This window comes from Mus caroli, unplaced genomic scaffold, assembly GCF_978045245.1.
Source record: "Mus caroli unplaced genomic scaffold, Mus_caroli_1 scaffold_2, whole genome shotgun sequence".
In the NCBI taxonomy this organism is placed as follows: Eukaryota; Metazoa; Chordata; class Mammalia; order Rodentia; family Muridae; genus Mus; species Mus caroli.
Window position 1 is genome coordinate 162,242,739 of NW_028227257.1, and position 26,220 is coordinate 162,268,958.

The 26,220-nt window shown below is 41.5% G+C and overlaps 1 non-coding gene across 1 annotated transcript; it reads left to right on the top strand.

The window, feature by feature from the left end:
- Positions 1-4,271: 4,271 nt before the first annotated feature.
- Trnan-guu (transfer RNA asparagine (anticodon GUU)) lies at positions 4,272-4,345 on the top strand. The gene has a single exon. It is a non-coding gene; the product is annotated as a tRNA-Asn (tRNA).
- The last annotated feature ends 21,875 nt before the right edge of the window (positions 4,346-26,220 follow it).

Below are 26,220 nucleotides of genomic sequence, written 5' to 3' on the forward strand. Positions count from 1 at the left end.
CAGAGACTTACTCTCTAGACTGCTGGCCTTAGACTCACAGTGATCCTCCTGCCTCTGCCTCCTGAGTGCTGGGATTAAGGGCATCCACCTGGCAGATTTGGGGTTTCATTGAAAGAACACCCTCTAATTAAATCAAAGCTTTATTTTTTCTTTGTTTTTTAAAGCAGAACTATTGATCTTTAAATTTTAAGTGACATATTTGTTTAACAGTTTAGGCAAAAACATGTATTTCCCCAAAGACTTCTGAACTAGACAAAACAACATTTATTCCCTGGCACTGGAGTAAGCAGAAGGATTGAGTCAAAGAGCTTACTCCCCACCCGCACCATGCTGGAACCATGCTCTCCTCTGGTTTCTGCATGACACCTACCCTCATCCTTACGGAAGTTTCTTTCTTTGGCATCTGCTTTCTTGATTTCATAGAAACAAATAAAAAATAGTTTACCTATTCTAATTTTTAAAAGGGTAATTAGTTTTGTTTTTGTGTGTTGAGTCAGGGTCTCTTCTAGCTTAGGGTGAACTTGAACTCACTGTAGCTGAGGGTGACTCGGAGCCTGGCTCTCTTGCCTCTGCCTCCCAAAGGTTGGAGTCATAGGTGTGTACCAGTACAATGGGTTTAATGCTTAATAGACTAACTTTAAAGAGTTCGGCAGGAAACTTGAACAGTTCTCTTGTTAGTGACCATCCCTTGCAGCATGCTAAATAAGGTGGTTTTTTGTTTTGTTTTGTTTTTGTGGGCTTTTTCTTTTTCTCTTTCTTTCTTTCTTTCTTTCTTTCTTTCTTTCTTTCTTTCTTTCTTTCTTCCTTCCTTCCTTCCTTCCTTCCTTCCTTCCTTCCTTCCTTCCTTTCGTGTGTGTGTGTGTGTGTGTGTGTGTGTGTTGCATGGTCAAAAAAGAGAGGAGAGGGAAGGTCAGAAGAAAAGGACAAAAATTAAGAAGAAAAGGAAAATAGCGAGCTTGGCAGCCTGCTGGCAGGTTGGTACTTTTCCAGTGTCGATGGATAAATGAAGGACTTTTGTCTGAGGCTGCCTCTTCTTGTAGGTGGCAGAGGAGGCTATGGCTTCCTTGCTGAATGACAGTGAATAGATGGAGTTAGGGGAGAACCAGTCAGGCCTACCGAGCTGACCACAATGTCTCCCAGGAGAGATCCCTTGACCCCTTGTGCAGAAGCAAGTTAGAGGTCCCCATCCCATTTCCAGATGTGACCCTGGATACAGTTAAGATGCAGACTACTGGGGGTGACACTTCAGTGCTAGAACTAACAGGTGATTAGAGTTTCTGTTTATTATTTGGTAAAAAAAAATAATAATTTGAGATTTTCTCATTTGAGAAGAGAAAGAGAGAGAATGTCTAAGCAGTCTGGCCAGTGTATTACTGTATTTTCCTTTGTTTATCGTTTCTCATATATCATCCTTTATTAATAATAAAATGAAGACAACCATCTGAATAATTTCATGGAAAGTTCCAAGTGATAGGATTTTTAAAGTGAATTTAAAAAATGATATCCAAAGACCTTTCTGAAATGTCTTGAGTCTTTTAGGTGTTCTGGACCTAACAGTTACCTACAGACCCCTCTTTCTCATTTGCAGCTAGCTGCCTGCCAAACTGATCAACTGACCCCGTCCGAGGGTGAGCTTTCACAGGAAGGAAGGGTTTGGCAAGTGGAAAACATGACTTGTGTCACAGAGCTCCTTAGCATCTCCATAAATCAGGTATAAAATGTGACTCACACAGGTCTCCATCCTTTCTTGCTCTGAGTGAGGTCTGGCTACCATCCTCCTTTAACGGTGTCTTATGGCTACCATCCTCCTTTAACGGTGTCTTAGAGCACAAGAGTCCTATTAGTGTTTAAACTTGCTGTTAGAACACAGCTCCAACTCAATTGCTCCTTTTAAACAGCTTAGTTGTACTGCTTCCCAAGTTCAGTAACTGAAAATGCTAATGCCTCTAATGCACATGGAGTTAGAAGAGATCCTGGGAGCTGCTACCTGTCTTGGAATGAAGTTGGAGTCTTTCCTGAACGCCCTGCTACCTCCAAGGTGGCCTGGGCTCTGTAAATCCTCTTGGTCTGGTTTGCCTTGTCTGGTAAGACACATGGGGCCATTTGCACAGATGTTCTTTCTGTTTCTCTCCCAGGAGAAAATTAAATATATAGTTCCATTAATCTGTACAAGCCAGCCTCCACTGATAGGCAAGTTCCTGGGAAAGATAAATCTGTAGTTGAGTGATGTACAATATACAGAAAGGTACAAAATGCCCAGTCCTGTTCAGTTTCAGTAATTTAAAAATCTGAGTGCTAATGCAACAATGAGAATTGCTTTTCTTAGGTTGCCCTAAAATTTAAGGGGAAAATGTTTCTAAAATTAATTTAATAGATTTAGTTGTACCTTCAAAGTTGTATGTAAATATTAAGGCCTAAGATCACAAACATTCAGGTGGCAGCTTATGCTGTCATTTTAGCATCTTAGTTAAGTAGGCATATTTTACAAAGCAGGGATGTCAACAGGTTAAGGTAAGATGTAGTGGTTTCATTCAGTATTTTTAAAAAATTATATATATATATATATATATATATGTGTGTGTGTGTGTGTGTGTGTGTGTGTGTGTGTGTGTGTACACTCTCTTTTAAAAGTATTTTCAAATGTGGCAACACACAAAAACTAAACTGAACTAACCATTATTTAAAATGTTAACAAGAGGCTGGAAGGCAGTTTTCAAAAGCACAGCAATTCTCAACACGGACATCCCCCCCCCCCCCCAATTAGTTTTTCTCTTGGATGGCTCCTGTCTCATTTTAGAAGTGAAAATGTTAGTGCTGTGATGTTTGAACCAGGAAGAGAAATGGGCAAGAAAGATGTAGATATGAACAGGATCCCTGTTAATATTCTCAGCAGGAGAGTAAATATTTAATGACGGGGCTATGAAGTCCAAGGTTGCAAGCTGTTCAAACTAAATAGTCCGGAGGACAATAGCAGAGGAAAACCCCTCAATTTGAGTTTGAAGAGAAAGAGCCAGCATTTTCACGACTTTAGCATAGATGAATAGCTATTTTAAAATAAGGTTTGAAGTCAACACCATGCAGTTATATATGCCGTCAGTATGCTCCTAGTTTGTTTCAAATTCAGGATTTTTTCTTTTTTCATGTGCACATTTAAAAGTGCGTTGAAAGCTGAGAGGTCCAGTTGGGCGTGAGTTCCCAGCTGTCTAACATTTCAGGCTACTTCGCTGTTGAATGGCTCTAAAGCCAATTTAAGTTGTCATCACGCAATTGGCGGGCTCGAAATGTTGCTTGAACCCAAGCACTCCGTTCACAACTTCTTTAAGATCCGATATCGACCGGTTTTTTTTCCTCCCCGAAGGCTTGAGGCCAGAGTAATTTGTGACAAAACCGGAAATATCAAGTTCTTCAGGGGAAACTATAATTTCTTGGAAGCGGGAACAGTGGGAACAAAAATACGATTCTGAACAGTATTGAAAAGGCACCAAGTAAACTTTCACAAAAGGGAAAGGTTTTCCTGCGGAATATTTCCAGGGACAGAGTATGCTTGCAAGCCGTGATTCTGAGCTAAAATGTGCCCAGTTAATCATAAGTCCTATCTTTTTTTTTAGTTCTGTAATTTCTTTTTTTCAAAAAGCCGGCGAGGAGCGTGTTCAATGGCGAGGCTTAAATGCAGGTGAAGAGGTCTCAGCAGAGAGAATCGAGGACCCATTCAGCAATTGGCCGCAAGCCTCGCGGGACACGTCGTAACGAAATGTTACTGGGACAATCGCACTGAATAAAATCGCAACGCAAACAGGGTTTGAATACGTGTTTTAATAAAACCTGAATCTAAAAAACAAAAGGCACGCATACAATCAGACAGCCTCGAAGAGCCTTAGTAAGTAACGTAAGGTCAGCGGGAAAACCGCAAAAACACAAACAAAAGGAAAACTCAGCCTGCAAGCTGACCATTACAAGTCCTTACAAAAGGTAATTAATTAGAAACTGTCATCTTACTGCAGCAGAACCTTCCAAGCTGGGGTTGGGAGGAGGGGAGAGCCACAGTGTTTTAATCCACGCAGTGACCTGTAATTCTCCTCCATCTTGAGGCATAATTTTCCAGTATGCTTCAGAAGTAGAGGGGGAACTCGAAAGGATTAAGAACCTTTAGTAACATTTCTGTTTCTAATAAGAGTCAGGCAGGAGAAAAAAAAGGGGGTGGGGGTGGGGGTGTCAAGGAACCTTTATTATTCTTCATAAGAGCCTTTCCTGGAGCCGCCAGAAGCGCCAAAGTCTCTGTGGCGCAATCGGTTAGCGCGTTCGGCTGTTAACCGAAAGGTTGGTGGTTCGAGCCCACCCAGGGACGCCTTAGCTTTTTTTTTTTTCCTGTATCTTTATTTTTATTTTTTTAATATTTTTATTACATATTTTCCTCAATTACATTTCCAATGCTATCCCAAAAGTCCCCCATAGCGCCCCCCACTTCCCTACCCACCCATTCCCATTCTTATGGCCCTGGCATTCCCCTATATTGGGGCATATAAAGTTTGCACGTCCAATGGGCCTCTCTTTCCAGTGATGGCCGACTAGGCCATCTTTCGATACATATGCAGCTAGAGACAAGAGCTCCGGGGTTCTGGTTAGTACATCATGTTGTTCCAACAATAGGGTTACAGGTCCCTTTAGCTCCTTGGGTACTTTCTCTAGCTTCTCCATTGGGAGCCCTGTGATACATCCAATAGCTGACTGTGAACATTCACTCCTGTTTTTTTTTTTTTTTTTTTTTTTTTTTTTTTTTTTTTTTTTTTTTTTTAAACAAAGCTTGTCTGCGGCCTTTTCTACCCTGTATACTTCCACTGTCAAATTCAAACAAACTGAAGTCTAACCTTCCACATCGATTCCAAGCTATCTTTCAGAAATCAAATTTGTTACAATGAAGCCCAGCTTCAGCGCTTTTGGTTTTTCTGCACTAAAGTCTTACATATTTATAGAAAATGGAATAAACCTGAAAAGAAAACCTATTATATGGTCTCATAACTAAATTTCTAAAAAACGAAAGAACTTAAAGCAAGAAAAATTAAAAGGAAAGTTACTTTCATATTTTGCTCACACATTACGAGTGCACAAAGTGCCCCCCCCCAAATAGATACTTTAGGAAAATAACCATAGTTACATCATAATAATTCAGTCTTGAGTACAGATTATAGAAATCTAAAGCCAGTTTTAAGAAAAAGGTAAAGATTGGGGTATCAGCTATCAGTAGGTACTTGTCTACAGCACAGGTTCCTTGAGAAGCTGAAGCAATGGAGTAACCCTAACCCAAGAGTTTGAGGTCACCTGTCTATTTAAAACAAGGAAGAAAAAGGAACCAGTAACTTTGAGTAGGATTAACAATATTTTAATTGGGAGATTAATTCTTTAAAATTTTATTTCTGCATATACACGCACATACATATATATTCTCTATTTGTCCTGGGTTTACATGCCAATTCTTTTTGCGTATATGTATACGTATGCAATATTAATTTATACTTTTAAAAGACAATTTATTCTACGTGGATTGGCGCTTTGCCTGCATATATATCATTGTGAGTGTGCCAGATATCTTAGAATTAGAGTTGCAGACAGTGGTGAACTGTCTTGTGGGTTCTGGGAATTGAACCCAGGTCTTCTGGAAGAACAGCCAGTGCTCTTAACTGCTAAGTCATCTCTCCAGACCCTGTATTTTTATTCTTATCAGCTTATGATGCTACAACTAAATTCTATAGGCTGTGTAACTTACAAAAAATAAAGATTAGCTTACACTTGTGAAGGATAGGCAGATAGGGCTACAGCCTGTCAGGGGTATTCTTCTAGTGGGAACTGCAGAAATGCAAGAAGCATGGCATGGACCGCTCAGGTCTCTCTTCTTTGGCTTACAAAGGCACCAGTGTCCTCGTGGGAGGGGGAAGGGAAGTCACCCTCCTGACTTGTGGTTCTCATTACCTCCCAAGGGTTCCACCTCCAAATATTCCCATAAGACTTAAGTTCCCATAGTGCTTAAGTTTCCAAGGCATGACTGCCAGGGACATGCTCAAACAGTAGCATTAGCAAAGTCTGTTGGCTGTTGAGTGCCACCTACTTGCCAGGCATTGTAGCAATCAGCCCTAGGTCAGTGTCACTGAGGTTACAGAGAAGAGCTCAGTACAGCAGAGCCTCGTGCCTGAAGTCACAGTTAGCTTTGAACTCAGCTCAGGCACAAAGCCCATGTTCCACTGTCACACTGCCCACCTCCAAGGTACTGACTTGATTACTTAATGTAAAACCAAAATAGATACTTTAATTTTTTTACATGAAGTTTCATTAATATCTTGCTCCCCATGTCATGCAGGGAGTTTAGAAACTTTGTAGAATGTAAAAGGGCATTATTAGATTATGTATTAAATTATGTGTTCGCCGTATTGCTCGATTTGATTCAAAATGAAATTCGTGTGGGGATGTGGAATCTTCACATGAACTGGGGTCTCTAGGTTCAGGAACAGTTTGTTGGCATTTAATCGGAAGGGGGCAAGACTGAAGATTGGAACAGGCCAGGCAAAATACGCAGGAAAAGCCAAAGGGCTAGAGTCAGGCCATGAATCCTGGCGTTCAGGGACTCTGTCCCCAAGGCTGGTGTTTGGGAATCACCCACATAAACTCTCATCCAGACGGTTTTGTGAGATGTGCTCTGGGTCACCTCTCCTAAGCGGTAGTTTTCAGTTTGATCTGAAGTTTCTAAGGATCCTCCTCTTGCTGTGGGGTGGTTAACGGGATCTGGAGGCCAGGAAATAAAGAGGGAAGGCTGAACATTGAGAACAAAGTTTCCCTCTTATGGAAGTAGATGATCGAATTGTGTGGGTGAGGGCTGAGCACACTGCCTTTCTTAGGGCCATTGCATACAGATGGGAAAGACAAGAAACATTCTGGAAAAATGGCAGACATGTTTACGGATGAATTGTCTTTGCAAACCTTTATGTGTGTGTGTGTGTGTGTGTGTGTGTGCGCGCGCGCGCGCGCGCGCGCGCGTGCGTGTGGTTATAAATGAAGGGGCCCTTGGAGTCATCACAGGACACAACCAGACATCAAATTCTCAGCATAAGGGAGATTTGGGGACAGGGGTGCCTCTGGAATTGTAAGAGCCAGCATCAGGTATGTCTGCAGGAGTGGGTGTTTGTTTTGTTTTGTTTTGCTTTTGTTGTTTTTAAGGCGTTTCCTTGGACCTGTTAGCCAATGTAGTCAAATAATGAGTTTCGGTAGCTGGACCTTAGCTGAGCATAAGGAAGTGGTCAAATAAGGGAATAGACCCTGGGGCTAGCTTTAGGAATGCAATTGAACAGTTTAGCAAGGGATAACAAAGGGAGGAGTTACAGACACCCTCTTTAATAGATATGGAAACAAACACTACACTTGGATAACTTAATTTGATTCTTACTTCTTTTGGTAGTGCTAACCATGCCCAGGTGATGCTCAGACCACACACACACAGCACTGACTAAAGGCGGAACATACCTGAAAGACTACGCTGGGTGTCTGGAGAAGTAAACGTACTCCTAATATTGCTAACAAATAGTTATCTATTTAAGCTGCATATGTAAAATCAGAGGGAAACTCACCATAATAGCATTATAAACTCCTTAAGGAATATCATGCAGGAAAGAAAAAAAAAACCACATAAGTAAAATCACAGGTCTGTCATAAAAAAAAATCACTCACTTACAATATTTTTGTATTGCAAGTGCCTCTGTAGCAGAAGGTTGGGAAAAGCCATATGGCTAATTTGTTTTCCTTTTTATCTGTAAACCTGAACCTGATGTCCTATGATGCAAGATTTAAGGGGAGGGAGACCTGAAGAAACACATTTTCCTCATTTCTGAACACAGTACATTATAGTGAATAATATAATCAGTATAATCCACTGAATTTTCGTTTAATTTTCTCCAAGTTTTGTTAGACACTGTGTTGACCATTCTTTTTTTTTTATTTGATAATTTCTTTATTTACAATTCAAATGTTATCCCCTTTCCTAGTTTCCCCTCCAAAAATCCCCTCTCTCCTCCCCCTGCCTCCCTGCCAACCCCCCCCACCCCCCTCACCCCCCCCCCACCCCCGCTTCCTGGCCCTGGCATTGCCCTATACTGGGGCATATAACCTTCACAGGACCAAGGGCCTCTCCCTCCATTGATTGCCGACTAGGCTATCCTCTGCTACATATGCAGCTAGAGCCATGAGTCCCTCTGTGTGTACTCTTTGGTTGGTGGTTTAGTCCCAGGGAGCTCTGGGGTTACTGGTTAGTTCATATTGCTGTTCCTCATAGGAGGCTACAAACCCCTTCAGCTCCTTGGGTACTTTCTCTAGCTCCTTCATTGGGGACCCGTGTTGACCATTCTTGGTTGTCAACTTGATTACAGCTGTAGTTGACTCAACCCAAGTTTGGAGCTCATCAGTTAAGACCTGACTGTTCTTCCAGAGGTCCTGAGTTCAATTCCTAGCATATGCGTGGCAACTCACAACCATGTCTGACCGTAGTCACATGGTATCTAATGCTCTACTCTGGTGGGCATACATGCAGACAAAACATCCACATACATAAGATGCATTACTAAATTAATTTTAAAACGTGAGTACTCCCATGAGGGATTTTCTTAATTAAATCATTTGAAGTGAAAATACCCATCTTAAATCCAGATCTTCTGAGGTGGGAAGATCCACCTTAGGTCTGGGCCCCAGTTCCTTGTGGCAGGCTATATAATGGGCACACGATTTGCATGCTTGCCCTTACTGGCAAGTTCATTCCTTCACTGACATTACAGCCTACTTCTTTGAGATTTCAACATGTGCTGAGACATCTAACCTCACGGACTGAACTACTGGATTCTTGGACTTTCCACTGGGAGACAGCCATTGTTAGACTAGGTGGACCACAGCCTGTAAGCCCTTCTAGTAAATCGCCTTTATATATATATTTATTCTACCATTTCCATGGCTCTAGAAAACCCTGACTAATGTAGACACTAATGCAACCTGGAAGATTTATCAGGGGATCATGGGCAATGTCATGGTAATAGACTGCACCTTAATTTCATGCTAGCACTTCATTGTTCACAGCTGTCGTTCCCTGTACCCATAAACAACCCTGCTCTTTTCTCAATGAAAAACCAGGCAAAGTCCAGAAGAAGTTCATCCTACAAGATATTTGACCAGTACTACTTAGATTGTCACATTCCTCAATGGCAAGGAGATCTGGGAAACTGTCATGGCTAAGAGGAGTCTTGGGATATGTGACAGAGAGCTTCTTCTGTCTTCTTGTCCCATTTCTCTTTAGGAACACGGGGGCTGTAGATTCACACTATGACAGGATTACAGGTATATCCTACAGTGTCTGGCTTTGAGTGGATTCTGGGGGGACCTGAACAGAGGTCTACCCAGTGATCTTTCCAGCCCAGTTTCTGATTCTTAGAAGCAGTTTTCTGTTTTGTGAGGGGTGGTATAAGGCACATACCTGAGAGGCAGAGAAATTTCTGTTTAGCTGAGAGGCTCTGTGATTGTTACTGAGTTTTCAATGGTCCCACCCTGGATCTGGACTTCATGCTGAAACATGTTCATAACCAAATGAGATCTGTCTTCCGTGGCTTCTGCCTTCCATGGGGGAGGCAAGAGAAATTGCTTCTAACTCAATGAGTCCTTGGTCCTTTACATTTCTCTAGATTCCACATATTTGGGGGTGAGGGCGGGGAGTCCTTATTTTACTCCTTATGTAGTTTTTCATAGGCAGCTAAGAAGAGTAAAACCATTTGATGGTTTCAACACTCTGCCAATAAACAGCCTTTCCAGACCTCGGAGGGACACTAGAATCTTCTCTGTTTCCTACGTCCTACAGATAACAGCTTTCCCCATAGCCATCTGTGTGTGTTCACACCATGTACACACTAGCACTGCCCCCCACCCTTCCTTCAGCCTCTGAGAGCAACTTCATCTCTGCCTTTCAAGAGCCTGCTATGATCTCTGTAAGGATTTTCATTTTAGCCCCTCTCCTGAGTCTAAGACAAATGTCACAGTTTCCATTCTCCGGTTCCAAGTTCTGTTCTAATGGTCTCTAGTTGCAGAAGAAAACACTATAAAACCAGAGGCTTAAAAAGAACTTTCATGGGAGTGGGGGTGAGGGTATGGGGGACTTTTGGGATAGCATTGGAAATGTAATTGAGGAAAATACGTAATAAAAAAATATTAAAAAAAAAAAAGAACTTTCATTATGTCTGCAGCTCCACGGGTTGGCTAGACTCATCCAGAACAACAATTGTTACCTCTCCTTTGTGGGATCTCTCAGATGCTGCAATGAGACTGGACCATTCAACATCTCAGTGTCCCTTTCAGTTGCCTTTGTCCTTTGAACATCTCATTCCAGGGGGTTGTCTCTCTAATGATGTAACCTATTTGTTTACTTTCTTTTTTTTTATTGGATATTTTCTTCATTTACATTTCAAATGCTATCCTGAAAGTCCCCTATACCCTTCCCCCGCCCTGCTCCCCTACCCACCCACTCCCACTTCTTGGCCCTGGCGTTCCCCTGTACTGTCGTATATAAAGTTTGCAAGAACAAGGGGCCTCTCTTCCCAATGATGGCCAACTAGGCCATCTTCTGCTACATATGCAGCTAGAGACATGAGCTCTGGGGTACTGATTTGTTTACTTTCTTCTCCTGTGCTCTCCCTCCCTTCCTTCCTCCTTCCCTCTCTTCTCTTCTCTTCTTCTCTCCTCTCCTCTCCTTTCCTCTCCTCCCCTCCCCCCTCCTTCCCTCCCTCTCTTTCTTTCTTTCTTTCTTTCTTTCTTTCTTTCTTTCTTTCTCTTTCTTTCTCTCTTTCCTTCCTCTTTTTTCTTTCTTTATTTCTATCTTTCCTTTTCTTCTAATTTCTTTCTTTCGTACTTGCTTTCTTACTTTCTTGCTTTCTTTGTTTCTTTCTTTCTCTATTCCTTCCTTCTTTCTTTCTAAGATGGCTTCAGGACTCCAAAAAGTTCAATAGGAAGATACCCAAAGGATAGCAGAATGTAAGACAATACATTTTTGCTCTTCCGCTGTCTCTTATATCAAAGTTTGGAGTACATAAGGAATGAATAAGAAAACACTTTAATAGAGAAATGATGCTCTCAGCTCTCAGTCTTTACACAATGACTGGGAAAGCAACCAGGACAGCGAATTTCCTGTGCTTTAGAGTGGGTTTCATCGTTTTCACGCTAGCACAGCCTTGTCCTTGAACACTGTCCAGGACACAATGCAGGCGTTGGAGTCTTGAAACCAGAGCAACTTTGATCATGCAGATATGATCTATTAATATGATCTATTAATTTTCCCTCCTAGTCGGGATGGCGATGGCAGGGAGCTCCTCTGACCCTCTGTCCTAAGACTCAGCCACTCTGTTCTCCTGCTTTCTGCCAACATACCTCTGAGGATGACCTGGAAGTGACATCAATGAAGCTCACTGGCCCACTAAGCTAGGCTTGGATAGAATTGTTTCTTAGGTCTCTGCTAGCCATGTGAATTGGTATGCATCCTGTCTTCCATCTCTTCTGTCTCCCTCCCTGTTCTGATTAAGTTAGCTATTTTCCTATTTATTTATTTATAGACAAGGTTGCTCTGTCCTCGCTGTCCTGGAACTTGCTCTGTAGACCAGGCTAACCTCAACTCTGCCTGCCTCCTCCCCCTTCCCCCAGCCTAGTGCCCCATGGGATTAAGGGTGTGGGCCACCATGTCCGGCACCACTAGATTTAAAAAATGCTTTTGAAAAGCAGCTTCCTCTTGCAGGAGATGGGAACTAACACAGAGACCCACAACTAGACAGCGTGCAGAGTGGGAGAGACTTTGGAATTTAGTCCTAAGTGAGGTTCATTCACTAACCCCTCCCCTCAAGGCTCAGGGAGTTGTGTGAAAGAGGAGGAAGAAGGATTTTAAGACCAAGTGATGGATGACTCTAAGCAAGCAGTGTTTTCCAGACACAACAGGACTGATGCACGTATGAATAATCCACAGAGATTGTGGCAGCATTCACATGGCCTACAAAGGTTCAAGCCAGACAGGGTTCCAGTGAAGAGAGGGAGAAGAACAGAGCTGTCCATCCTTAACCAAGAAGCCATCTCCAGCTGACACCTACAAAGGAAAACGTAGTTTTTTTCAGTGGTATCTCACTGGACTTATTAACCAATCTTAAGGGTAGATCCCATGACTAGCGGTAGATGATAGACAGAAAACTTGTATTTTGTCTTCACATTGCTTTATTTGTACATTTTCTGTTGACTTCTCTTTTGCTTGTATATCATAGTTTCCAATTTTGTGTTTTTATGACTTTTGTTTTTGTGTGCATGTGTCAGTGTTTTTTTGGTATGCTTTTTCTTTTTAAAATTATTCTGGCTCTTTTGTTGCTGTTTTATTCTGTTTGCCTGTTTGTTTGTTTTCAGAAAGAGAGACATAAAGTATAGGCAGCCGCACGCCTAAAAGATGGCGCTGGCCTCCGGTACACCGGCGCAGTAAACAACGCCATTGAGCAGGTGCTAGCCCGAATCTTTGCACCAACCCCTCCCGAGCAGGTGCCGACAGACTGACCAATCCCAGGAGGACACATAGCTCTCTCCAGTGCTGGGGTGTATATAAGCAGTCCTCCCGGGGTTTCCGGGGGTTCCCCCGTAGCATGGAGGTGTTCCTAAAATAAAAAATGCTGTTGAGAAGAATCTGACCATGTTGCGTTTTTTCTTGCTGGACGAGGTGAGCACAACAATAAAGCATACTGTTATGTGGCCGGGAGGTGAGGAGGGCCTGGGAGGAGCTGGGGAGGGCAGACCGTGATCAGAATAGATTGTATGAAAAAATATGCTGGATATAAAGGACCACAAAGATGCTGGATATAAAGGACCACAAAGAAAGATGCAGAGGGTTCTGTTGGTTTTGAGCATAAGCTTTGAGGTGATAAGTTACAGGTGCTTGAGGTGAGAAAAACCAATCAGTTCAGAGTCTCACTTTGAGACTTGGTCTGAAAAAAGAAAAGAAAAGAAGAGAGGAGGGGAGGAGGGGAGGGGAGGGGAGGGGAGGGGAGGGGAGGGGAGGGGAGGGGAGGGGAGGGGAGGGGAGGGGAGGGGAGGGGAGGGGAGGGGAGGGGAGGGGAGAGGAGAGGAGAGGAGAGGAGAGGAGAGGAGAGGAGAGGAGAGGAGAGGAGAGGAGAGGAGAGGAGAGGAGAGGGGAGGAGAGGAGAGGAGAGGGGAGGAAAGGAAAGGAAGAGCAAAGCAAAGCAAAGCCTGGAGAAGAGTAACCAGGGGGACTTCGATGGAGGGAAGGCCAGAGGCGTGTTATACACAGAGGTGACTTTGTCCTAACTGGCAGTGTTTGGAAATCTAATTAAGCCTTGTGTTTGAGGCCAGGCTGGACTGTATAGTAAAACCCTGCCAGAATACAGCAAACAAACAGACAAACAAACAAACATAAAACCCAACCAACAAACAAATCTGTTTAAAACTTTATAAGCTCACATAGGATCACACGTTGTAAATTACATCTTTTGTTAAAATCTTTTGTTTTTGCCCTTCCCAGGCCTTCATCCATCTTGTTTCCTGATTAGTTTATGCTAGATTCCTGTCATGAAGGTGTTACGGCCATTTGACTATTATGCTCCAAAGAAATATTGTATTTGAATGTAACAAAAACAAAATCTCTCGTGCACAGCAATGTTGCCACCCAGATACTTTCATAGTCATGGGAGGTGATCTCTTCTGGAGGTGAAAGTTTTCCTCCAGGAGGCTGCCTACTGAACTGATGTTATTGTGGTGATAATGAAATCGGTCATCTACTACCTTTATTTTAAAATATATTTAAGGAAATTAGATTTGCAATTGTTTGGAGAGCAACTACTTTCCCTGTAGCCCAGGCTGGCCTTGAATTCTGAATTGACTTGGTTGGGGAAGTTGGAGATGTGAGCTGCCTGATTTGTTCTAACATTTTAAAGCAATGCTTTATGTAACAGTCTTTGCTAGTGTTTTGTCTTCTTAGACTTTTTTTTTCTAAAAAATCTCGAAAGATAACTTACTAAAGATAATTTTACAATACAAACAGAAGGGAGTAGGGAGAACCAGAATTGGAGACACAAGTACAGTCCCTGCCAGCACATGGGAGGTGAAGGCAGGGAAGCTAGAGTTCAAGTTCAGCCTGGATTATACAGTGAGACCCCACACACTCACACACGCACACACACACACACACAAATACACACACACACACACACACAAACACGAGAGAGAGAGAGACAGAGACAGAGACAGACAGAGACAGAGAGACAGAGAGCTTGGTCCTAATGACACTGCATATAATTTGAACTGCCATTTATATCATGTAATAATAATTTTCCCATAGGAATATGCAACCTATTTTAGTTGCTATATTCCATCTTGTATGCATGCTACAACATGCCACAACATGTCACAACATGCTACAACATGCTTACCCAGTCTGCTATCACTAAATTTGTAGGTCGATTCATTTCTTCACTGTTACATATAAAGCTGAGATGAGTGATTATAGAGATACTTTTCTTCTTTATATTCAGGGTGAAGTTCTTGGATGATGTTTTAATAAGCAGTACTTGTGGGGAACAACATGTAGAATTCTTGATAGGCATTGCTAAGTTGACTCCCAAAAGGACCATGTCGATTTTTACAGCGTGTTACTTCCTTGCCACCAGTATTCCATTCCATGTGCCTGCTAATATTTAACTTGTTTCTGCTTTTTTTATTTCTATGAGTCAAGCAGCTAGAAACATTCATGTACAGCGATATCTGAGAATGTTTCTTTGGCCATACTTCCAGCCAGTGAGAAATGTATTTAAAAGCTAGCTCTTTGTTATTTTGCTTAGTAAACATTCTTAGGGGTCGAATGTTAAGGCTCAGCCTCTACTGCTGTGAGAGATGGGTGAACCTTTAAGAACTTCCTGGTGGAAGGAAAGCAGTCCATGGGGCCTGCCAGTGAAGGGTTTTCATTCTACCTCTGCCTGCGAGTCTCTGCTTTCTTATGCCTTACTCTGCTTCTCTCACACAAAGCAGCTGTATACCTGGATACAGCTGGGACCAACGGAAACCACGGGCCAAAAATAAACCTTTCTTCCTTCACGTTCTTTATCTTATTTTGTCACAGTGACAAAAAGATTCTTAACCCAGCCCCTGGCTCCTTGTTTACCTTGTGTTGCCTTGACTACTGAAAATGCAGATGGTCTTCCTTATGTTTATAAACCTCCACCTGTAATTCAGCCTGCTGCTTGAAAACCTCGGCTGAGCCAAGTGTGGTGATGTAAGCCTGTGATGCCCAGCACTGAGCAGGAGCGGATTGTGGCAGGAGGATCATGAGTTTGAGGCCAGCCGGGTCCACACAGGTGACCTCGCCCTAAGTGTCTCCTGAAGAAACAAAACCAATCATTAAAACGAAGCCGCTGATATTGTAAGGTTAGTTATGATATAGATGGTGTCTTGGTTTGGGTTTTATTGCTGTGAAGAGACACCATGACCATGGCAACTCTTATAACAAAAAAAATTTTATTGGGGCTGGCTTACAGTTTCAGAGATTCAGTCCATTATCATGGTGGGAAGCATGGCTGTGTGCTGGAGGAGCCGAGAATTGATCTGAAGGCAGCAGAAGGGGACTATGTGCCATGTTGAGGCATAGCTTGGGCACAGGAAAGCTTAAAGCCCATGCCCCCCCTCAAACAGTGACACACTTCCTCCATCAAGACCACACCTCATACTAGTGCCACTCCCTATGGGCCAAGCATTCAAACACATGAGTCTATGGGGGCCACACCTATTCAAATCACCAAGACAGCATGGTGATATTTTATATACCATCAAAGATGCTAGAATCATGTTCATTTAATTCATGCTCCATGCAGTTCACTCGTGTACAGCATGTCACAGTAGTCAGTGGATTTTAGTATATTTGGAGTTGTGTAACCATTACCACAATCAGTTCTAGACCATGTCCAGAATGCCAAGTAGGGACCTCCAAACCCACTAACGCAATCTACACACAGCATCCAGTCTTCATCACCTGCCTCTCCTCCCCCAGCTCAGTCACCTAAGCAACATTATTTGCTGGCTTTGCACACGTGGTTTATTCTGGATATCTCATACAAATGAAATCACATGCTATAGAGCCTTTGGGGGCAGCCTTCTGCAAGCATAAGCTGTCAGGTGAGCAGTGTTATAACAGTTGAGCACTTCCCCAGTTCCTTGCCTAGCTATACCGTCGTGTGGACAGAGCCTATTTTGTTTGCCCATTAGTCTTGATATTTAGGTGGGTTTACTTCTGAGTCCTGCTTCTCTGGGCATTCATGTGCGAGTTTGTGAGGAAACTTGTATTTTATCTGTCTCTGTGTATCTGAGGGAGCACCATTGCTCAGTGGTAACTTGATACTGAAAATTTCGCAGAACTGCCAGACTGTACACACGCATGCACGCACGCGCGTGCACACACACACACACACACGTATATATACACATACATTAATTCCTTGGTGTCTTGGGAATTTCTTGTAGGTTTGTGTAAGATTTTTAGATTTTTTATATAAGGTCATCATTAATGTTTATATATTTTATCTCCATATATTGTTTGCCTTTAACTTAGGTAATGAGGGATTTCTTAATATACAAATGCTTAATATTTATATTTATATTTGCAGTTAATACTTTGTACCTTCTCTCGTTTTAAGCTTTAAAAACATCCCAGAGGTAACGCTATGGTTCAGAGAGTAACAGCACTGGCTGTTTTTCCAGAAAAACTAGGATGGATTTGCATCACCCGCAAGGCAGTTCACAACTATCTGTAATTCCAGTTTCCAGGGATTCACTGTCTTGTTCTGGCCTCCATAGGCACGGGCATACAATTAGTATACAGACATAGAACAGGGAAAACACCCATACACATTTAAAAATAATTCAATTCTTATGTAGAATTTTAAATCTTAATTGAAATATTGATGTTAATTTTAAATAATTTTTCTATATTGTGAGTTTTTAAAATATTTTATTCGTTTGAGTTACTATAGATCTAACACTCAATTCAGTCTATATTACCTAACCAACTTCCATTTTCTTTCTTTTCTTTTTTTCCTCAATTATCATGTTCTCAACCATTTCCTTTCCCTGTTGAAGTGATATGCTTCTTTTATATGATGATGACAACGACGACAATGACAATGATGATTTGCGGTGCAATTGAACCCAGTACTTGTACACAGTAGGTGCCTTACATCTTCACTCCTTATAGCTTATACACCCTAATGTGTGTCTGGGTCAGCACATCTATTTTTGCACCTGGACCAAATTGTTTAAATTAGTGAAGGGTCACAATATGTTTTATATGTTAAAATAAAAACAAACAAACAAACAAACAAAACCAACTATTTTTGTTGCAACCAAGCACTTCATATTCAATTAATTATTGCTTCCAAAAATTTCTTAGTGACTCTTATTTTTCTTCCAGGTGTTTCCCAGATTTTTTCAAAGTTTTGTTGTTTATTCTAAATATAGTTGGGGTATTTACTGCATTTGCTATTTAACTTTGAGAGATTTGACATATTGATATATTGAATTTTTTTGCAAAAAATATCTCTAAGAATAATTATGATGAACATTAACATTTAAATTAGCAAAATCTACAGAGGAATGCTTTAAAGCTTATGCATAATGAAATATTAAAAATAAAACCTTAAACAATTTTGGAGGCTCTTTAAGGGAAAAAAATACAAAATTAAAATTACAAAATTAAGTCCTGCGCGCTCATGCAGATCCCTGGTCACCCACTTTTTGCAAGTGGTCCATTTCTTACATGTGTGTGGTTGTGGCTCTTGCAGATGACACCTTATATTATTTTACATGTTAATGTGTTTGTGCTGCTTAGGTTTTTTGTCAACTTGACAGAAATTCAGAAACTTCATGTGAGGGATTGCTCCCATCAGATTGGCCCTCACAGGAAAACAGGAGGCGTTTTCCTCATTAATGACTGATGTGAGGGGGCCCAGTCCACTGTTGGCAGTGCCATCTTTGGGCAGGTGGTCCTGAGTTATACAGAAAAGCAGATTGGGCAAGAGAGCAAGCCAGGTCTTCCATGGCCTCTACTTCAGTTCCTGCCTCCAGATTACTGCCTTCAGTTCCTCTTTCTTCCCTCAGTGACAAGTGTGGCCCTAACCCAGACGAACCTTTCCTCCCCAAGTTGCGTTTGGTCAATAATGTCTTTTGTTCCTTTTCTTTTCTTTTCTTTTCTTTTCTTTTCTTTTCTTTTCTTTTCTTTTCTCTTCTCTTCTCTTCTCTTCTCTTCTCTTCTCTTCTCTTCTCTTCTCTTCTCTTCTCTTCTCTTCTCTTCTTTTCTTTTCTTTTCTGAAAGCAAACTAGGAATTTCTTGAAGGAATGTAAGAAAATATTCACTGGAGTTAGGAACTACTTAAAACTTTTGTCTGCTTTTCTGCTTTGTAGCTCCTCTGGAAACCACCGTCCTGCTAGATGTAATTAGCAGTGACTGTGTAACTGCATGTGTAGTTTTTCATACCAATCCACCGATCTAAACAAAGGAGCTGTATTTAGGTGGCCCCTGGCCAAGGGCTTCAAGAGGACTTTGCCTTTCCTTAGAGAAATAGGGATGGAAGCAGCTAATGAGACACTTAATTTCATTATTTTTAATGGAGATAATGAGTTGTAGTATAGCGGGGTTTGCTTTCCATTTTGTATGTGCTGACTGGGATCGGAACCCAGGGCGTTGTGCATGTTAAACAGATTGCTTTAAATTGAGTTACACTCACAGCCCTAGGTCAAAGTGTTAATAGAAGTTTTATGCTAGGAACACAAGCCATATTTATTTTTTAAAAAATTCAGAAACTTTTATCCCGGAAAGGATTCAAGAAGCTTTGTGTTTGGCCTAGATTCTGTACCAAAAATAGACTGTCGAATGGGCTGGGCAGCTTCTGAGGGAACAGTCGTGAGACCATACATCAATAACTAGGTTAAAAACGCCCCACTAGGGATTTACTCTCCTTACTAAACAAATGGAAAAGACTGGGAAGGTAATTCGGGCTCTGTCTCCTGCTATCAAATTTTATAAGAACAAGGATCAGATTTTTATAGGCCATTAAAAACTTCATGTGTTAGAAGGATGAGTCAGCTTAATTTCCGCTTTACTCTGATGACTTGGAGTTCATGATAAGATAGTATAAAGAAATATACAAGTCCATTTATTAATCTAGCTGTGGTCTATGTGTCTGGCAGAACATTTAGAAAAGTCACGGAGCCACAGGGAACTCAAATGTTATGCCGTAGGATGTTCTGTAGACATGTGACAAGCGGTATTTCCTCATGGAAATGCCAGCTGTCGTTTTTAATGATCTAAATAATCGAGTTATCAGGATTGTTTTATTTAGGCTTTTGTTTTCAATAATCTAGGATATGTACTCACAGTTGAAAAATTCTCAAACTGGGCTGCGGATAGAGCTGAGTTTGTAAACTGCCTCACATGCATGAGGGCCCACAACTTTCAGAACCCACGTTGAAACTAGACCTGAGAATATGGTTTTCACCCCAAAACTGAACTGAGGAAACACTGGTGGGCAAATACATGGGTCTCACTGCCCCCCTAGCCTAGCCTTTGGGAAGATCCAGGCCAGTGAGAGACTGAGAGGTCCACTCAAAATCAAAAATAGAAAAGCAAAACAGAACAGCAAAAGAACCAGTATGTGACACCCGAGGAGCATACGCACACGCACGCATGCGCTCATTCATGCACATGCGCAGTCACACACAGATGCACACAGGATGTTGCCCTTTACAACTAGAACTGCTAATTACATATAGGTTAAGTCTTTGAGACATAAAATTGACAAGTGACACGAGTGTTCTGAGGCCAAGCCTGATGACCTAAGTTGGATCCCTGGGATTCAGGTGGTAGAAATGAAGACCAGACCAAAGGAGGAGGTCTCAGAGGTGTCCTTGGACCTCCTAGTGTGTGCTATGGTATATGTGCTCACACAATACACGAAATAAATAAATGCAAACTAGCTAAATAACTATAATAAAATAAAAATAATAAAATTAATATGGTCAAACACACAAACTATTAAGGAACATTAGTCAGCCTACCTTTCTGTGCTAAAGTCAAAGATGCCTTTAAATTGTCTTTTTTTTTTTTTTTTTTTTTGTCATTGCCTCAATATAACAAACAACCCTGCAGTCTCAATGTACTGTCAGAGTTGGGAGCCACAGCAAAATTCCTGAGTTTTTTTTTTTAAGTTGTTTTTAAATTATTATTATTCTTTTAACTATTTTGAAAGGTTAGGATATTTCTTTATCTGAATCCCACCCTTTCTCTTCTCCATGTGGACCCTCTAGGAAGAAAGAGTAGTTGTTGTAAAACAATTCCCAGGCAGGCTGCAGAACTTATTACCAAGAGAAAAGCCAGAACCAGTGCTGGGGGTGGTGATGCACAGCCTTAGTCCAAGCTGGAGCACAAGGCAGGAAGATTGCTTGAGCTCATGAGTGCGAGGCTAGGCTGGGCAACACAGTCAGACCCTTACCTCAAAAAAAAAAAAAAAATATATATATATATATATATATATATACTGGGTTTCTTTTTTACAATATATATATATATATATATATATATATATATATATATATATATATATATAGTGTGTGTGTGTGTGTGTGTGTTTTATAAAAAAAAAAAGAAGAAGAAAGAAAAGAAAAAAGCCTGAGTTTGGAACAAAAACAGTTAAAACCTCAATTAAGCTAAACAATACCCCCTTGCCTTTTTTTAGTGTTGAGACAGGGTTTCTCTGTGTAGCCCTGCTTGTCCTGGAACTCACTCTGTAGACCAGGCTGGCCTCAAACTCAGAAACCCACCTGCCTCTGCCTCCCAAGTGCTGGAACTAAAGGTGTGCGCCACCACCATCCCACAGTAACTCTTAACTGTATCAGGAAATAAGTGAATAGTATCTTTGCTGTGGGACTCTCTAAGCTTTCTTCATTGTCTGCTTTTCAAAGAAGGGCACATAGTATTTTGTTTAAAGCACTTTAAAATTTAAAAATGCCAGAGAGCCTTTTAAGAGTGGCTTAATTAAAATCCAAATAAACTTCGATGTTTATACAAGGCAGACCCCACAAGCCTGCCCATATTTAGAACTTTCACTGTGCCAGGTTATCACCTTCTGGAATTCTCAACATGTTCCACACCTTCTTGGCCAGTACGTTTGAGAGTATGTGGTCGTTCAGGTTTTGTGGGATTATGTGCATGGGGTACTACTGGTACTCCAGGTGTGCTGGAACCGCAAAGCTCAATTCAGTTCTGCACAAAGAAGAAATTGCCCATCACACTAGAGTTTCAGATGGTGGAATGACCAGAGGTTTGCACGGCAAGCACCTTTACCTACCAAGCCACCTCTCCAATTCTGTAGATCTGCTTATTTTAGCCATCACCAGAGGATGTTAATTTGTTATTTTAACAGATTACACCAGCTGAGGGTTTAGCTCAGTGGTAGAGTACTTACCCTAGTGTGGACTAAGCCCTGGCTTTGCCCTGCCAGTACGACAAAAGGATGTATTCTGCATGTTGAAATATAAGGTGCTTGCTGATATTGGACTGGTATGAAGATTGTTAACAATGTTTTAGCCTAACTGTACAGCTGCTGTCTCACATGAGCTCAATTGTGAGTTGTAATTAGGAAGGTTTGGGATCCTGTGCTAGACCAAAGAACCATGTATTACTAAGAGGTACATCAAAAATAAAAGCTACATGATATTTAATGATAAATATTATTTTAAGAGTTCTATTATTTCCATTCTATACACTTAATTTTCGTGGTAAGAAATTAATGATGTGGAAATCAGTTCTCCAATTTTTTATGAGTCTCTACAGCTATCATGTCCCTAGAATCTCCTTTACTTGTTCTAAGACCTCACATGCTGTCTGGCTATTGGAAGATGTGATGTCCATGGTCTTCCAAACTCTAAGGGGTTAAAAATATGCTTTGACAGAGATGAAGGTTGAAGTTAGTGGTACATTTTCCAAAGTTACACCAGGAATCATTTTGATTTTATACTTCCTTTACCAGGCCCAGGTCACTTGGGGAATATTATATTTCCTCTTAATTTGTCTTTTCTTATTATGCACAAGTACCTGATATGTCGTCACCACTTGTTCTGGTGTGTCTGTTTACTTCATGATGTAGCTTATGAAGTGGGTTCTAATGTCTCCATAAATCAGGATGTTGCCCTGACTCAGAGCACTTTACTGGCTCTGTTATTAGACTTCGTGTGGCGTGTGATCATTTGCACATTGAAGTATGTATTGGTTCTTAATTCTCTATTAAATTATAGTTGGACTGTTACATCATTTTCACATTTTAAAACATTGTTTTTGCAGTCTCCTTAAGATATATGACAGGTTGTTTCTAAGATGGCCACAGCATTATTCCCAGTCTTTTTTCTTTTCTCATAATATAATTCACTATTCCAGTGTCAAGAGGTGGAACTTATTTCCTCTTTCTTTGCCTGTAGGGTAGCCTCATGACCTGTTCTGGCCAATAGCTACAGCCCAAGTAATGCCCTGACACTTGAGGGGCTATAACTTGAGAGCCTTGAAGTTTCTAGCTTTGCCTCAGAGACTCTTCACTCCCCCAGCAGACAGGATTCATCCTGAATGCTAGCCATAGAGCTTCCACTAATAACCTAGCCCCAACACTTCTCCCCTCCCAGCCCAGCTGCCCTGATACTAATAAGCCAGGAAGTCACATGGGGAGGCCACCCTGAAAGAGAAGAGAAGCCTCAGGCCAACAGCTCTAGCTCACCTCCCAGCCCAGAACCAAGAGGCTGTTTCAGGGAGGGCCCTTGACTTCCAAGGGCCTGGAGCCAACCCACACCTCCCCAGGCAGGACTTCCCAGCCAATGAATTCACAGAAGAGCATGAAGGAACAGATTACTCTCTGGGATGGTTTACTTCATTGCAATAAACAAATCAGGTTATCAAAGGGAGGTTGTGGGGTTGGAGAAAGATTAGTGGGCTAATAGAACTTGCTCAGCAAGCAGCAGGACCTGAGTTTGAATCCCCAACATCCACACAGTGAACTTCTGGTTCAACGGGACACCTAGTCTCAAGGCAAGAAGCTAGACAGGAACACAGAAGAGCACCTTATGTTCTGCTTTAACCTCTGTACACCAATGGAGGGCCAGGTACCTACACAATCATGTGCATGCACTATATACTACACACACACACACACACACACACACACACACACACACTTACACATTGAGTTGCTATTGAATATTTATTATAAAAAGGATTATTAAATATGATATATTTCAAGTCAACTGTTAAACACTTTACAGTTGGGACTTTTAGTTTTAGTTTTTTGTTTGTTTGTTTTTCAAGATAGTGTTTCTCTGTGTAGCCCTGGAACTTGCTCTGTAGATCAGGCTGATTGAACTCACAGAGGTCTGTCTGACTCAGCCTCCTGAGTGCTGGGATTAAAGGCATGCACCACCACTACCTAGCTTTTGTTTGTTTGTTTGTTTTTTTGTTTTTCGAGACAGGGTTTCTCTGTGTAGCCCTGGCTGTCCTGGAGCTCACGCTGTAGACCAGGCTGGCCTTGAACTCAGAAATCCTCCTGCCTCTGCCTCCCAAGTGCTGGGATTAAAGGCATGTGCCACCACTGCCCGGTGCTTTTTTTTTTTTTTTTTTTTTAACTTTTATTATTTTAACAATTTGTAAAGTTGTTTTATTTTTATTTCCTGATGGGAAATAATTTAGATTAAAAACTAATTGTTTCTCAGATTTTATTTAAAAAATAAATAAATAGAAGGAGAAATGTGCTAACTTGATTCTAAATGTTAAGAAGGTCCTCCCCATTCTTTAAAGTAAAAATGTGTTCTTCTCAAATGGCAGACACACACATGACTAAAGCTCACTAACAGGCAGTATGTCCCATGAGTCCAAAGCTGGTGAGAGCACATGGCAGCAGCTCAGCTGGTAGAGCCCTTGCCTAGTATGAATAAAACCCTGCATTTAATTCAAGCAAGGTACAAACTGGGTGTGCTCCCACAAGCCTATAATCCCAGCACTTTGGAGGTGGAGGCAGGAGGATGTGAAATTCAGGAACATCCACAGCCATGTAACAAGTTCAAGGCCAGGTGGGAATAGATAAAATCTTGTCTTTTTCTTTTTTCACCTAGAAATTTAAATTTAAATTTCTTTATGTATGTGTGTGCATGTATGTGTGTTAGCTCTTTTCTTCCACCATGTGGGTTCTGGGGATCAAATTCAGGTCCCCTGGACTTGGCAGCCAGCACCTTAACCCATCAGACATCACCAACACACATAGGGATCCAGCCACCATTTTTGACCTTCAGCTAAGTCCTTGTTAACTTTTTGTAAAACCCATAACTTACACACAGGCCAACGAACGGAGTGCTACAACTGCATAAGAAGAAGACCATTTGGAAAGAATCCTGTAAATGTTCTCTGATACAAGAAAAATTCATGAGGATTTTAAATTAATTTGCATCCATTGTTTTCCCCTACATTTTATTTTTTTCAAAGTAATTTTTTCTTCTGTTCTTATGAAGTCACCTCTTTACCTGGCTTTGGTGGGGGTCATGGTGCAGTACCAGCAGGTCTCAGTCTGGTACTTCACGAGGTTGATTCCTGGCTGCCTTGCTATGGATGGCACAGCTCACTCAGAAGTTCAACTTGGCCAGGCGGTGGTGGTGCACACCTTTAATCCCAGCACTTGGGAGGCAGAGGCAGGCGAATTTCTGAGTTCAAGGCCAGCCTGGTCTATAGAGTGAGTTCCAGGACAGCCAGAGCTATACAGAGAAATCCTGTCTCAAAAAAAAAAAAAAAAAAAAAGTTCAGCTTGATGTGGAACTTGGGAAGCACGTAAGTATCGAAGATACTTGCTTTGGATATAGTAGGGGCCTCTACCATGTTCCAAATGATGAACTTTTCCTGGCCTTGTTCCTGTGCATGCAATCGGTGCTGTTCCTGCATCAAACTGGCTGCACACAGCCATGGCTACTTTTTGGCATGGCCATTGTTTCTTCTTTTTTGGGTCATCTTGGAGCCAAAACTCCAAGGCTAATTTGCATTCATCTTAAAGATGCATTAGAGGTCCTTGATCCATTGTTGCTTTTCATGCTTCAAACATTGTTGATGGAATCGATGTTAATTGAATCTTTTTACCTTTGTTAAGTAAGAATAAGCCAGACAGAAGTCAGGAAGAGATAAGCAAGAAAACATGGTCCATTATCACCACTGTTTCCTCAAAGGGGGTTCAATCCAGGGGAAAGCACAACAGTTGACTCTGAAAGCTGGCTTCATCGATTGCTCCCTCCCTCCCCCTCTTTCTTGCTCTGCTGCAGACTAATTGAAAATTGATGATAGGCATTATAGTTTCACACACCTGCAGTGAGAGCAACAGTTCTGGGTCACGTTCTTCCACAGATGAGTAAATTAAAGTCTTAAAGGGCCCTCTCCTCCTTCCATAGCAAGAATATTTCATGTTCGTAGAGACCAGTGCACCATAGGGACCATGTATTTGCAAAAGTTTACTATCCATGTCTGGTAGTCACAGGAGTTCTTTGCTGATTGAAAAACAATACTGTCTTTCTAATCAATAGTGACCTTTCATCCTTTATTTTTGTGCTAGAGCAGTCCATATCGTATTTCTGTCCCTAAATCAGGAGTGATACTACAGCCCTGTAATCCTAGCACATCGGAGCCTAAAGCAGGCTAGTTGGGAATTTGAAACCAGCCTAGCTACATAATGAGACCCAGCTCAACAATAACATAAATTTATTTACAGATTGTTGCTAAAGCCATTATCCTGAAAAGTCAGGTTGCCAGTGTTAGCTAGGCAGTGATCAATAAGTTCCAAACTTTTTCTAAAGGATTTTTTATTTATAAGTGTGTGTATTTGTGAGTGTGTGTACCCACACAGGCCAGAAGAGGGTGCTGGACCTTGGGAGCTAGTCTTAATGCAGCTGTGAACAACACGGTGTGGGTGCTGGGACCCTCTGCAAGAGCAGCAAGCACCCTTAACTGCCAAGTCCTACAAACATTTATTTTATAATTTTGTTCCTAATTCATAAAAGCTATGTTCATAGCATCTGAAGTCGATAAGATTTTCTTTTCTTGGTGTTTTCACTGTGGTATCTTTGTGG